General features: G+C 40.8%; 1 long non-coding RNA gene across 1 annotated transcript in view; it reads right to left on the minus strand.

Annotated features, from left to right (window-relative positions):
* Positions 1-2773: 2773 nt before the first annotated feature.
* Positions 2774-15928, minus strand: part of LOC142073080 (uncharacterized) — a 62288-nt gene continuing 49133 nt past the window's right edge. The window contains exon 2 of the long non-coding RNA XR_012669768.1: positions 2774-4614. This is a non-coding gene — a long non-coding RNA (uncharacterized LOC142073080). The remainder of the gene's footprint in view (positions 4615-15928) is intronic.

Consider the following 15928-nt stretch of genomic DNA (forward strand, 5'->3'; position numbering starts at 1 on the left):
TCCATGCATATAAAGTAGATATCTGTGGAGTTGAAGAGCTCTACCAGGAACTGCAATAGTGAAAGCAACAGCATGTTGGGCCACAGCTCACAGGAGCCAACACGCAACTTGGTCATCTTCTCCAGTGTGACTGTACCCTCCCTTGTCCTGCCCACTGGGGTGGGCATCAGGTTCACCAGCAGCTATCCCTGGTAACGCTAATGTGTGCAAGTGGCTGCTGGTTGGCCTGTTACTCACTCCAGCGGACCAGGCTGGCAGTCCTATAGCCATGCTGGAGGAGCTGCCCGGGCTGGACGCTGGCTCCTCTGAGTAGAGGCCTGCCATGCTGCTGCTTTTGTCACTACAGTTCCTGGTAGAGCAGGACTCTACACTTTTTGACTATTCAAGTATTCAGTACTTGTATTATGACCATGTAACTCACATGGTATTGTTTCTTTCCCTGACTGGGTGACCTAAACTTTGTAAGCTACTTCCACTTTCAATTGAAATTATTTCAAGTTTTTCATTAAGCAAATCTTGGCTACAGTGCTAAAATTTTCTTTTGATCAGCATGCATGTAAACAAAATAGCATTCGCCCAAATGTTCATGAAGAACAAAGAAGAAAAGGGGGAAGCAAAATTTTATTTAGAAGTCCTCAAAACGTTCACAAATAATTTTTCTCACTATGTATCTTGCTCTACTACAGAGACACAGAGATTCTATTTATTGAAATGACGTCTACCATACAGCCTCATTATTTTACTGCTACCAAGCCTGTACTGCTGTATCAGTGCAGTGGCTATTATCCCAGAGAAAGAGGACAGTCACTCTCACGCTCTTAATAAATCAAACAGCTGAGTACAGTTCAGGGAGAATGCCCCTTTTTATACTGTCAAAATGATTTAAAAAGGCATGTCGGATGCCCATGAATTAATTCGACTAGCCTGAGAAAGGACGATTAGCCTATTAAGACCAGAGTGCAGTGTATGGGGGAGGAGGGAGGAAAGGTGCCTCAAAAATAGGTTAAGTTATATACAATTATCATTGTATTACAGTTTCCATATCAGTACAATGCTATTTCCTTTTCCTAACAGTAGTGCTTGATAAAGGAATAAACCCAGATTCTACCTTGCATACATGCCCCTTTTCTACATGTTGTCAGTGCAAAGCTTCCCTCCCCCAAAACCAGGGTAGCCAGACACAGGAATCCTACTTTCCACTGGCACATACATAATGGCTTCTATGCCACCTCCTTCCCTTCAGCTGGCATGATGAGACGAGGCCAGGGGAAAGGGAATGTAGGTAGAGATTACTTGTGTTCCAGCAATCCCTGGCTGCTAAAACAGCCTGGCTTGGCCATTAACAGCTAATGTAATGTAGACTATTAAGGCCCTGATCTACAAAAGCATTTAAGTATGTGTTTAGTTTTAAGCCTGAGAGTAGTCCCATTGGTTTTGTGCTAAGGGAGAAGCCTGGTGTATAGCCAGCCTAGGATCAGACAAGTGTAAAGAAGAGTTAAAGTCACCTTTCTCTCACCTCCACCTCAGCTGTGCTGTGCGTTCCTTGGCCACAGCTGGGAATCTGGGGCACAATGAAAAAGGGGGAAAAATACAAGATTCTTCTTCAATTCCTTACCAGTGATACATAACTTCTATGAATAATTTCTAATATTTCTGCAAAAAGATGAAGTACAAAAATATGTAAATATGTACATTTCAAAATAATACTAACTTGAGGCTTTTTGTGATACTTCCCAAATTATTTAACTCAATATCTAAAATGGCCAGTTATTGCTGGGAAGCCTGGAAAAATCAGGTAAGTTTAAAACACTGAACTCAGATAGGAAATATTGTAGTGTCTACTATATCATATGGCCCCAATACTTTTGTTTCTCACAGCCATAGAGAATCTTTATATTAGCAATTAACTAGGCAAATTATATTGGTAAATAATAACTGTCTTTAACCTTTATCCTTAATCTTGAAATAAACCAAACTCAAACCTTTCTTGGCTCTTTGGTTAAATGATTAGGAATATACAGAGTCCTTCCTATCATCCAGCAAAAAGGTTCTTACACATTTTGTTACCAGCTTTGCCCGTTACTTCATGGTATGCTCATTTATTAGGGTTACTCTTCTGGGGGAGAGGGGTCTGTACTTCTATCAATGTACTGATGTGTTCTCATAAGGAGCTCTACTTCTCCCTTCTGCAAGTTCCCTCCCAATGGAGCTATCCTGCAGGACCTAGGTTCCCCAGGGCTGGGTTCTTCCAGCCCCAGAATCAGACTAACACACACACACACATCCAAGAGGACTGGGTTAATCAGCACTCCCAAGCTGACCCCTTATATGTCCTTGGCCTCCGTAGGCTGGGTTGAGTGGCACTTCCAAGCTGTCGCCCTCATATGCCCTTGGACTCAGCAAACTGGGTCGAACAGCGCCTCCAAACTGTCACCCTCACATGCCATCGGTACTGCACCGGAATAGAGCATGCCGGAGCAGGCTGGGTCGAGCAGCACTTTCAATCTACCACCCTCATATGCCCCTGGACTCAGCAGACTGGGTCGAGTAGCACTTCCAAGCTGCCACCCTCATATGTCCCAGGTTCAGCACGTCTCTATCCCCACTTTCATGTTACAATTGTTCTGGAAGTAACCCACTTGATGAGCAAACCCCACAGGATTTTTGGGTGCTGCATGGATCTTTTAGCTTAGCTACGAGGAGTGTTACTGAAGAGTGAATGAGGAAACCAAAAAACCCACCCACGAGTGGGAGAGAGAGAGAAGCAACCAGCTTAAACGTGAAAGTTATTTATTGCCAGGTAATAACCATAGGGAAGCCAAACAAACAAAACTGTTATAATATTAAATTTAACTTAAATTTGATTATAAAAGTCAGGTTTAGAAAACTATAACTGATCACACAAGTCAGGGTCTGAAGGCTATACTTAGAAAGAGAGTGAAAGAGAGCAAAAGCTGGGTTCTCACCACTCTGTGAAGCTTGAATAGATTGGGGGTCCCAGGTAGTGGTGGTAGCTGAGGGTCCGGAGTGCTGGAGACAGGCAGACCCCCCAGAATGATCAGTCAGGAGAAGATGAAGTCCCAATGAAACTGCTGCAGATTTTGGATCCAGGCATCAGAACACTTACTTGAGCATGGGTAGGAGTTTTTGTAGAGAAACAACAATGGTTCAAGGGAGAACATTAGATTTGTTTATGTGTAAACAAGAGAGAACACCAAAGTTGTTTTGTTCAGGCTAGACATGGGAGTTGATCATTCCTGGCTCTGGGCTCTGTTCCTTGGAGGGAGCTCACAATGCAATTAGGGAGCATTACTATTTTGGATAGCAATAAAGGATTTAGTACTAGAATTGGTCTGATAACTACTGAGCTGGGTGTGTGCAGGCGTGGGTTCATTAACATCTGGAGCAGAAATCCCCCATCATACAGTGCTTCCCTGCTTTTCTGGTCCCAGAGTTCCATGCTGTTCTTGCCTTGGAATCTCTGTTCTCCATTTTGTATGATAATGGAGATGCCGCCTTGTCCAATCTTCACTGCAAATGAGGCTAGTGGAGTTTCCTTAATTCTGTCATCCTTATTCCAAGGATTTAAGTGTGTCTCCCCCTGCCTTTTCATTTCTTTTCGTAAGTCTTTCTTCTGATGCAGATTTGGTTCAAGTAGAGGCGGGGGTGGGTGGGTTTTTTGTGAGTCAGACAGGCTGGGTTACTGGTTCCCCAAGAGCTGCTAGGTAACAGTTTGTTAATATGTAGCCAGCCTTGGCTGTTTGCTGCCTTCAAATCTCAGGAATTCCAGGGCTTTTCCTTGACTGGAGAGAGATGGAGTGAGAGGCAGGTCACCTACCAGAATATAAACTTGAATATTGAAGTTCGAAGAGAAAAGAGAAAATCATCCAGGCGTTGTCAGCCTTTTGGCTATCCCAGAAAGAACAGAACTAGAGATAAATATTTAGGGCTTGATTCAGACAAAGTGGAGAAGGGAGGATACAAGGAGATGGTTGAGACTCCCAAATTCTCAGCTGCACAAGGGCAGTGATAAACTTATCCCACAAGCAAGAGGTCTTTCAGTAGAACTGGACAGAGAAAGACCATTGCATTTCCTGAAAACTTTTGAGGTTTTGAACTTTGAAATGTTTTGTTTCAGAACAAAAAACAAACAGTTCACAAAATGGAATTGTGTTAAAAGGTTAGTTTTCAGGTTAAAAGGTCAGGTTTTCAATTTAGGTCTCTCTTGTACTCTGGAAGTAACCAGATAGTGCACTTGAGATCTCTGAAACCTTCCCATTGTAAATATAGTTGAAACTGTCACTTTCCCATGAAGGGTTTCTGCTCATTTCTTCAAAAATGTTCTGACCAGTTCTATTACTCAGGGACATTATGCCATTGGATGATCAAGTGTAGCAGAGTTTTTCTCCATCATGCTATATCACCCCTTCTTCCTCCAGCCAAATATTATCCTTTAAAATCCCCAGCATGCCCTTTCCTTCCCCTGCCATGTCTGTGCAAGATGACTGGCTCAGGAACTGCCTCCACCAGATCTCCACATGCTCAGAGTTCTCTTGCACAGAGGGAACTCTCCAATGGCCATCTTCCAGCTGCTTGAAGGTCATTTTGCATAGGCTGCAGGACATAAAATGGCATTAATGAATTAGAGATCCAAGCACTTGGAATTTTCTGCGTTATTTTTAGATAGTTTCCCTCCAGAAGTATGTAACCTGACATTACTTTTACTATTCAGTGTACTCTGCTATCATGAATTTGCAGCACTGTTTTCTATTCATGTATCTACTTGTGAGAATGGGTCCGGCACTTTCAGACCTTCGCAATTCCAAGGAGAAAAATCAAGGACTAAAAGGGCATTGGAGATTGAACTACCTTCTCTCTCCAAGAAGTGGGCCTTCCAAATTAAATTTGTTGAATATTGGCAGGGCAGTGTAAGGCAAGCAAGCACTACTATCGTCTTGGCTGCATCTGTTCTATAGACGAACAGGACTTCAGTCGTCAAGGTTTTCACCTTTTATGACCAGAAAGTTCACAGACCTACAGAAATGCATTGTTAGAAAAGCTTTAAACTCTGACTCTAGTCCAGTAAAGCCTTCTCCCCATAATTAATTGCTTCTAAATCCATTAGGGAAATGACCCCAAAATACAAATAACTGAGCTCTACAAATGGCAGGATCACGACAAGCCACTTGGTGCTTTGCACCAAACTGCATGCCAAAAAGAAGGCACATAGGAAGACAATCTTTTTGGAAGCAAAACTGAAATCCTTTATACAGCTGAAAATGTACTATGGGCTAAATGCCAGCTAGCTCATTTTGGCCTTAATTTTCAAAGGTGCTGAGCACCACAGCTTTCCTTGACTTCAGTGAGGGCTACAGCTGCAGAGCACTTTTAAAATCAGGTCATTGTAAATGACTGAAGGACATTTTGGGCCAACTGCCCAGTGGCTGTTAGGTATTGAAAGTTATTGCTGATGCATGATAGTAGAAAGGTACCTGATGGAGAAATTATCACTAATAAGCATTGCCCATAAAAGTTAAAGCAGTGTTGGAGTGTTGCCTACATAACTTTCCAATGTGATGAATGCAAGTTAAATGTCATAGCATAAGATGGAGAGAGTGTCATATTTTTCTGGAAAAAAGAAACATTGGGGAAGATAAAATTAATGTGTAAAAATCAATTTGGACTGTCATCATCTTGCCTTAAGTGATGCCCTTCAATGTAAACACAAACACACAATAATAAAGTATACTTACCTGAGTTCTCAGCACAAAGGAAAACATTATTTATTCACTCCTCCTTCTATCTGCACCACTTATACTGGAAGGACTGGGATTAACATAACAAAATCAATCTCCAGAGTTATTTTTCAAGGTCTCTTTTTATTCATTTACCAAGGACTAGCCTTAAACTCAAGCAAAGCAAATTGAGGCATGGTGCCTAACATCCAGGTAAGCTCTCTATCTTTCATGTGCCAGTAACCTTTTAAAAATGTTTTATAAGAGTTTTAGAGCAGAAAACTATTTAAGTATGTTGAGTTCCAATCTCTTTTAATCATCATTTTATTTATAATGTGATGGTAAAGTTTCAAAAGCAATGATAATTTGACCAAGTTGCAAATATATATAGTATTTAATCATAGAAATACTATTTGCTATTCCTCTTTTGCTAGTTAAAAGTATTGCTGAATGTAGTCTTATATATGGGCCAAATTCAAGCATATAATCAAAACTCCAGTAACATGAACGGAGTTCTCTTCCCAAAATGGAGACTGTGTTGCTCTCAGGCGCTCCTGCCACAGCACCCTTACCACTCAAGTCCCTCTTTGGCTGGTGGACTTCTCCCTTGAGTCTGAATCCTTTTATGAAACACCTGATGAGAAGAGACGTGCTCCAGGCACTCTACCTCCTTGCTTACTTTTCCCAAGAGGGTGATAGTTTTGCTCTCTTTGAGGAGATTAATTACACAAAGTCTAAGATTTATAGAGAGAAACAGAGAAAACATTATAGCTCAAAAAGAAATGATTTGCCAAATCTATCTAGATTAAAACGTCTCCCAAGATAAGACACCTCAGCTTAGTTGCAGTGTGGTTCTAGAAAGCAATGCCCATCTCCTACCCCTTTTTTGTCAAAGACAACCTGTTAGAAATTTGTTAGGACTGACGGTAGAGGCGAGAGATCCTGGGAAGCAGGGAAGGGTCTGTTTTTCAACCCCCTTGTCAATGATTTGGTCAATGTGCCTCGCTTGTCTTCAGCTCACACTCCCCTCACACAGGCATTTCCCCAGGTGTTCTAGTTTATTATCACGCCGGCTAGCTTTACTCTAATCTCACTCAATAGTCCATTGTGGGTAGATCTAAAGTAGAGCCCCAATCCTGTGCTGTGTAATGTACAGATGGACAGCTGCCTCTGCATGGAGGATCATTAATGTCAAGTTAATTTCAATGCAACACCACATGGATGAAGCTGATCAGTTGCATGCAACACAGGAGGCAAGATCAGGGCTTAAGTGTCAGTATATATTCTGCATCACAAAGATGATTGCCCTTTGTGGGGAAGAAGTCAAACAGGCAGTTTCTGGTTTTCTTTGTGCTATCCATTCAACAGCCCTTGCCTATATTTAGCAAAGAAACGTAAGCACTTTCATAACTGTCAATGTAATTATCCTCCATATTAAAACACTCCTAACTGACAGATACTAGGCCCCTTTTTAAACTTTTTTCGCTGTAAAGGTGTCTCCCTAAAGAAGAAAATGCTTTTCATCTCCCCATGGTTAGAATGGACACAAAAATGTGCTTCTGCTTCTCTGGATTGGCTGATGCAATCCATCCTGAGTAATAAAACATAAAGGATAATTTAGTCAATGTCACCTCTTTTTAGATTCACAAATTGTCCATAAACAACTTGTGTTTTTCTCTATTTCATTATTTAATATTACTTATCAATTTCTTTAGCAAAGAATTCTAGGTCTGTGGGTCATTTATGAAGAGTTCATTGCAAATATTCAAACTTCAAAATGTGTGCCATGTTGGTTAGAAGCATAAGTCATGTGGTAGCATTTCTTTTCTCTGACTGGATGCTTTATGTCAATAACCAACACAGCTTACACTGAAAAAAATACACAATCAAATATTTAATTGCACATTCACTTTCAGTGAATAGCTGAGCATTTGAATTTAAACTTAGCAATTCATGAGTACTCACTTTAGTAAAGTTTCTTTCCTAGAATAGTAAAGGAAAGTGAATACAAAAAAGAAGCAAGCAAACTAGAAGAGTCATCTTAGAAATATCAGTGAATATTTGTGGATTTGTTTTTATTTTGCAGTAATTTTCCAGTTTGACAGTTTCCCTTCAGAACATCCTTCAGTAGCACATGATTAAAATCCAGTGATTTTTTTCTTAATGTTTCATCCACTTACTGGGAGAGCTGTCATTTACATTAACATTTTAATGGACTGTCTCCTGGGAGTGACAGAATATTTCCAATCTCCTTGCAGGAACTGCAGTCATACGCTGGAGGGGACTTTTGGGAGTCCTTTGTTAAAATCTGGTAGCCATGTCGAAGGGAGCATCAGAGGGATTTCCCAACTTTTGATTCCTGCCCAGTTACTCTCCCCCCCCCCCCAGCACCTTGCCTCTGGATATTGCTGACTCATCCCTGCCTGAGATGACTATTATCCCATGGTGTTGAAATGGATCATTTATGGCCCACAGCTGGGCAGATGTTACCGGTACCAGTGAGAATGCAGAAACAAATATGCTTAATGCATAATAATTAATTTGAGAAAGAATCACACAAGCAATTAAGGTTACATAGTACACATCTTTTCCTATAAGTCTTAGCTCGCCAAGCATAAACCCTTAGTAAGTATGTTAGCTCTACGCAGTATCCTGATTGGCAAACAAAGCAGGCATATCTACCATTTCTAGATGGAGACTCCTTCTCTTCTTTTTCTTCCCCTCTCAGGCACTTGGTCTGTCCAAGTTCCCCGGAAGCAGAGTCTTGGTTAATCTGAGCCCTCTGGTTCTAGGATCCCGGAAAGACCCCTTGAAGCGGAGCCTACATCGCTCCGAGCCCTCTATCTCACAGCATCATGATCCTCTTCAGATGTTAATTGGGGAATTAATCTAACTAATTTACTTTGCTTAGAACTTATACCTTTTGTTCTCAAAGGAGTCACATGTCCCAGAAGTATGCCTTGTGGGTGTTTATAACTAGTATACCCTAATTAATATTTTGGAAGGGACTGCAAAGCGGACACAGACAGACCAAAGCTTAATCATTGTTTACCCTCTCATCAGTCATTCACTGAAGCTCTCAGCGTGATGCCATCTGAACTGGTCACTTTGACCCAGGTCAGCTTGCACCAAGCCCACCAATCAAATGATTTTATGTGTTCTTTACTTTGTGAGCTGGTTCTCTGCTGATATTCCAAAGTTCGGGGTTGAAACATACATGCCCATCAAGCCGTTATAAACCATTCCAGTGCAGTTTCAGCACCTCTAGTAATTTTCCATTTCATTCATCTAATGCTAAGAGATCCTGCTCAGGTTCAGACATACCAAGCCATACCAGACTCATGCTTTCCACATTTATTAGTATCAATCACAGCAATTAATAATAATTTGGCACCATCCCAACACATGTGTATATAAAATTAATTCAGACCAGCAATTATTTTGCCTGTGGAATGTGCCATGTGTCAGGCAATCTCAAAGGGAAGAGACCCTTAAATTACAGAAGTTGAACAGTAAGTCTAGTTCTTAATAACAAAGCAGAAGCATTTCTAGCAAGTGGCAGTTAACATTAGTTTGAATAACAGCTGGTGTGCCTCAGCTTTGGTTGTGGTTATGAGAAAGTGTATTTGTTTAAATGGGAAGTCAAATGAATAGAGTTCTCAGTCACTCATCCCTTTTCTCTGTAAGTGCATGTCCCATGACATGGGGTTAAGCGTGGCTAAAGGGAGGCATTTTGTTAGAAGCCCCTTGTTTAAATATGTACAAATATTACAGCTATGGTGAATTAATTGTCATGAATTAACATGACAAAGACAATTGTTTGAAGAGGTGGGTTTGAATAACAGCTGGTGTGCCTCAGCTTTGGTTGTGGTTATGAGAAAGTGTATTTGTTTAAATGGGAAGTCAAATGAATAGAGTTCTCAGTCACTCATCCCTTTTCTCTGTAAGTGCATGTCCCATGACATGGGGTTAAGCGTGGCTAAAGGGAGGCATTTTGTTAGAAGCCCCTTGTTTAAATATGTACAAATATTACAGCTATGGTGAATTAATTGTCATGAATTAACATGACAAAGACAATTGTTTGAAGAGGTGGGTTGGAAGCTGTCACATAATTAAAATCGCTAAGGTGTTGATAATGCTGTCACATAATTAATATTGCTAAGTTGTTGATCATGCCGTTTCACTAGTCTCTTTCATTCATTCTTTCTTTTTAGAAGGTGATACTGGATGATCCCTCTCCTCATTCTCTGCTGTTTGTCACCTACACTCCATGCCAACTCACAAATGTACCTGGTCTTTCTGTGTTCCCCTTTGTTCATCTGCTGCATTTTTGATTATACACTTTACTGGGCAAGGACACTTGTGTCCATGTGTGACAGGACGTACAAGCCCTTCACTGGATAGGAGGGGTTTAATGAGCAACTCTGGGCTATGGAGGCTCCACCCTTCCACCTGTGCTGAGCATGGTCGAGTTGGAGGTAGGGTTTAAAAGCCAGCCAGGCAGCTCAGTCAGGAGCTTGTAAACCAGGGAGAAGGATGTGCCCTGGGAGTTCCAGTGGAGAATATGACCTAAGCCCACACCGAGTCAGTGAGCAGAGGAGCCAAAACACACCGCAACTAGGACTGGGGCTAGAAACCCAGAAGGTAACTCTTCCCAGGGATGGGCAATGGCCAGATAGGGTGCAGACTGAAGTAGGAAGTGACGCTGGTAAGCTAACTTGAAGCTGACACAAGACACCTACAGGTAAGCAGCCGAACCAGCCTCCCAGGAACTAGGTCGGAACCTGGTGGAGTGGGAGGGCCCAGGTTCTCCTACTGTTCTCTGCATTTATCCACCAGCTGAAGTTGTTGCCATGAGTAATGCCTCCACTAGGCAGAGTTGTCACCCACTGAACCATATCCACTAGGTGTGACCGCATCCATAGATGCTAATAACTAGGCAGGAGATCCTGCTTTCTGACTATACTGTGCCTCTTCTGTCTGAGACCAGGAATAGTGAGTTAAGTTTCAGAATCTCCTTATCCTTCAATATCTCTCTTTAAGCATTGATGGATTCTCATCTCTTTTGGGGGTAATCTGCATGAAAATACCTGATACAATACTAATTATTAAAACAAGATTAGTTAAAAATACAGAGAAAATGGTTGCTGGGGTACCATTAGAAGCAACTAAATATCAAGGCCTAAAATTGAGACACCCCTCAAAATGCATGCACAAGAAAAACTCAAATGAAGTTTCTTTCTAATGATTCACAAACAAAACTGGAATTTGTATGGAAAACCCATATTTAAAGAGGATAAGAAATGCTGACATTAAAGAATCATAGTGTGCTCTCCAAAATCCCCTTCCCAAACAGATAAAAGAGATAACATATACTGATTTATAACATTGAAATATAAAATGAAGGATTGCTAAATGGTAAAATTAAAAGCTTTGATAGATATATTTTAATAATTTGTAATTATGGATAGTGAATGAGTACAGATGAGGTAACACTCAGGAAAAGATCTTGATGGTATAAGTGTGGTTTTCCCAAATCTTCTTTTACGTAGAATTGCTAAGCTGCTTAAAATGATGTTATTGATAACAGAACAAATGTAACATATTGTGCTGGAAGTTTTGAGGTAAACACAGACAAGCCTATAACAAAAGAAAGACCCAGGACAGGGTGATAAAATGACATGACTCAGAAAGTGCAAAAACTAGCGTGAAAAATGCAGAAGTTAATTAATTGCAGCTTGCACATGTGTAATATACGGGCTACCTAAAACCCAAAGTGTTAATGTGATAAAAGGCAATTGGATAAAGATTAGTTAGCTTTTTCATACAGTTCTATGTTACAGATTAAGTGAACATGGCCTCATACTGGAGACACACCAGACCAGAAACTGAAGGATAGGATTGAAGAACCAGACCAATGGAACAGAGAAGGTGATGACTATCAAGGAAGGGGGAAGAACTTCCCAGTGCCAGTTCTATCCTGTCTGTTATTTGCCTGGCATGAATGTATGTATGTATGTTCAGACACTGTAAGTGACATTAATTCTGTCTGAAATTGTATAAATAAAGGCGAAAATTGATGAAGCCTAAATTGGGTGTACTTTGGGCTCAAATTGTGACTCAATTTCCCAACTTTTACCAACAATCTGCTAGTAAAACAAAACAACATAAAACATCTATATCAGGGATCGGCAAGCTTCTGTTACACTATCTCCTCAACTTCTTTATTAGTCAGAAGCCCACTGCGTGGTTTTTTTTTTTACTTCACTTGAAGCCAGCTATAGTTGCTGCATTGCATTTCAGTTCAGCCTGGATTTGGCCAGTCTATGTTCATCCTATTTACCTGCCGCACTTTTTGTGAGATCCTCCGTATTGTTGTAACCAGCTGCAGCTATGCATAAGAGAAGCAGGTGATCTTCCATAAAAGACATCGCCATGCTGTGAAAATAGTAACCTTTGCCTATTCTATTTAACGTTATTCTTCATGACAAAATGACCTATTGATTCACCACCAAATATTTGTTATCATATAAGCTCAATAAGTTTCTAAAGCTCTTTATAGTTAGGAGGATCCTGTTAGAGTGAGACTAGCACAAATCTATAAAATGAACAGTCATGAAACATTTTTATAACACCATAAAAGCTTTCAAGCATGTCCAGATAGTATTTATTAATAAAATGACTGTTTAATGGAAGCAGCGTATTGTTAAATAGATTAAGGCTCAGATGAAATGTCTATGGGAAAAGTGCCTAAAGTGCATCCCTCCGGGTCCAAAAATGTGGGCTTTTTTAGCCTTGTAATATGAAGATTTGGAACACAAAAACTTCAGCTCCTGGAAGGCATCAATGTACGGTGGGGTATGTCGAATCTACAGCTGCTACAGCACCACCCAGCGACACTGCTGCACCTATCCCACAGTAGTGCCAGAGTCTAGATGTTCCCTACACTGGAGGAAGGGGCTTTTACATTGATGTAGTTAATATATCTCACAGAGGGGTAGTAGCGAGGTCAACATAAAAATTCTTCTGTTGGCCTAGCCACATCTGCACGGGGGGGGGGGCGGGGGTTAGGCTGATCTAATCATGGTGCTCAGGGCGCAAAATTTTTCACAGCCCCGAGTGAAGTAGCTAGGTCAAGCTAATTTTTAAGTGTAGACTGTTTTGAGTGACATTTCCCATTAGTTTCGAGCAACGTTATGCATGATGACACTGGGATCAGTTCATACACTTGTAGATTTTCCATTCTGCACCTGCAGAATAAGCTCAGTGCTCTTTGCCACAGGTTAATCTACTAGAAAAGTAGTTGTATCGTCTCTGAATCCTGTAATTTGTGAGAAATTATGCTGATTCAGCAGTGCAACCACTTAATATATAGAGGCTAGGAGGTACGGACTAGCCCTCTTTCCATGGTTTACTTGAACAATGCATAATTTAGTGGTGGGAAGAAGAACATTTCCTGAAAATTACATTTTTTTCTGTGCAATGCTATTCTCAGATTTTATAAAAGCACTGGTCTACTTGCAAAGATTTCCCCCTAACATTCCTCCTTAAAAAAAAAAAAAAAAAAAAAAGCCAATATTGAGCCTTCAATTTTAACCTGAATCACACAGTTTATGGGCTTTCACGTAACTATAGTCTAAGTAAGTATGGAATCCCCTCCAGAATTTGATTTGCAATTCAGAGGGACTGTGATTAGCATACAGGAGCAAGTTCTTATTAAAAACAAATGTTAAATAACTGAGCAACTCTCAATGCTTTCTATAAGTCATGCAAAGGATTGCTATGTTTGGACAGGAGAATGACTAGAACCAATATCTGGGTCTCTCGTTTTATGAATTACAGCCAATTAAAATACTGCAGTGAATCCCAGAGGCACCACTTTTTCAAAATTCAAGGAATCAAACAAACAAGGGAAAAAGAGGTGAGGGAAAGGAGGATGTATAATTGAGCAGTTACTTTTGCTCTTCATTTGGGAAGCTTTTGTATGTTACAAAGATGAAAAACACAATTGTCTGCCGTATTGTGGCCAAGAATTTTGCAAATTATCTTATTTTAAGCATCATTGATTCATCTCATACTGGCCATAAACCAATCAAGTGTTGAGATATTTTATGTGGACACTGAATAAAGCTGCATAAAATAGTTTAACAACTATGAAAATAGATGGTTTCCTTCAGAACTGCTGAACAACACCAGAGGCCTAATGAAAAGACACCTGTTGAATGTTTGTATGGCATATTGTTCAGTGTCAAACAACATGTTTGCTTCCCAACATGAGTTATCATCAGCTTCAGACATGGCAAAGCTAAGTAGTGGTTGGTGATTGTGTTCTTCTTTGTGTAGAATATAAAGGAAAATTGCCTCTGGATTTCACCCCAGTGTTTCACTGTAGTTGAAGTTGAAGACACTCTGGTTACAAGAGCTGACAAATGACAACTTATTTTTTTTATCTTTTGAAAATAAAGTTGGTGAATATTTTCATTATTTGCACTGTTTATAGGAAGGGATGAAAAATTAGCAAATATTTGTGAACATACATGAATTCCATGATTTGTTCTACATAAAATAATTCTAATTTACTATTATTATTAGGCCAACTGTAATGATTACTACGTTTCCTTCTTCAAAGTCATCATCTCATACCTCACCACATCTTAGGAGAAAGAAGAACACTATGACAGGGAAGCTATGATCCTAACAAAACGATATGTCCCATCTCCAAGGAAACATTCTCAGGGTTTGCAGAACAACAGAATTTCAGACTGCCATATCATTTAATGGAATATTATGAATGCATGGAGACGTGAATGTTTGGGTGATAAAAAATTGAGAAGTGCTGAAGACAATATGTTGGTTATGTTAACATGTTTATATATTACACGAATATGCAAGTGAATATTCTGAAGTTTGATTAATCAGGCAACAGTTAAATTAAAATTCTTCCATGTGCTGAAATCAGTGTTTGAAAAGAAATGAAGAATATAATGAAGTGAATCTACTTCAGAGTTTAGGCCCAGATTCAGCAGAGTACTTAAGCATGTATTTAAATGTATCCCCGTTCAGCAAAACACTTAGGCACATTCTTAAAGTTAAGCATGTGTTTAAATTCATCTAAGTTAAGTATGTTCTTAAAGTTAAGCACGTGCTCAAGTGATTTGCTGAATACGGGCTTTATGTAGCTCCAGCCGAACTAACTGCATGATCCACACCAAAGTCTGATCAGCAATGTGAATGGACAGTGATATGACAGAAGGCAGTTTATTGGCAAGGAAGAAAGCAATTGACTCCTGTGGATTCCTAAAAGAGGCAAATATTAAAGAATCCAACAGTTCTCCAGTTCTTTTCTGAAAGTTGCAACAAAGTTGCAAAAAATGTTTCATATTATGTTATGTTATAAATATTATGTTAGTGTTATATAAATTGGCTGGAGCTCTGAGGCTGGTATCAAAGAAAGTTGGAATTGGGAAATATTTGGGTGGTCCTGGTTTATGGAAACCAGACTATGAGCTTGAAGAACAGATATGATATGAAAATATCCTGTTAGCAGCAGAATGACATGCAACTCTACATATCACTTGCATCATACTCAGAACATTTACTTTGCCTGTGTCTGGATAAGACACGGGTTAGGGTAGGAATTGGTTGTTCAAGGAGAGCCTGTTATTAGGGTTGCCAACCACTCTGGTTTTGCTGGGAGTCTCCCGGAATCAGGCCCTAACTCCCAGAAGCTACTGCAGCCAAACCAGGAGATTTTAGGTGCTAAACATCCAACGGTGCAGCACGGCTAAGGCAGGCTCCCTGCACTGCTCCTGGAAGTAGCCATCACATCCCTGCGGACCCTGGGGAGGCAGGGCAGGGGTCTATGCACTGCCCGTGCCCTGAGCTCTGACTCCACAGCTCCCATTGGTGGGGAACTGCAGCCAATGGGAGCTGAGAGGGCGGTGCCTGAAGGAGTCCTGGCCCCCAACCCCACCCCCAGGGGCTGCAGGGACATGCTAGCTGTTTCCGGGAGCGATGCGCAGAACCCCCTGGCCCTGCTTACCTCGGGTGGCTCTATATCCTGCACCCCCTCCTGTACCCCAACCCTCTGGCCCAGACTCAGCCCAGAGCCCCCTCCCACACTCCAAACCCCTTGGCCCCAGCTTAGAGCCTGCACCCCAACCCCCTGCCTCAGCCCAGTGAAAGTGAGTGAA

Source organism: Caretta caretta, chromosome 8, assembly GCF_965140235.1.
Source record: "Caretta caretta isolate rCarCar2 chromosome 8, rCarCar1.hap1, whole genome shotgun sequence".
Lineage (NCBI taxonomy): Eukaryota > Metazoa > Chordata > Testudines > Cheloniidae > Caretta > Caretta caretta.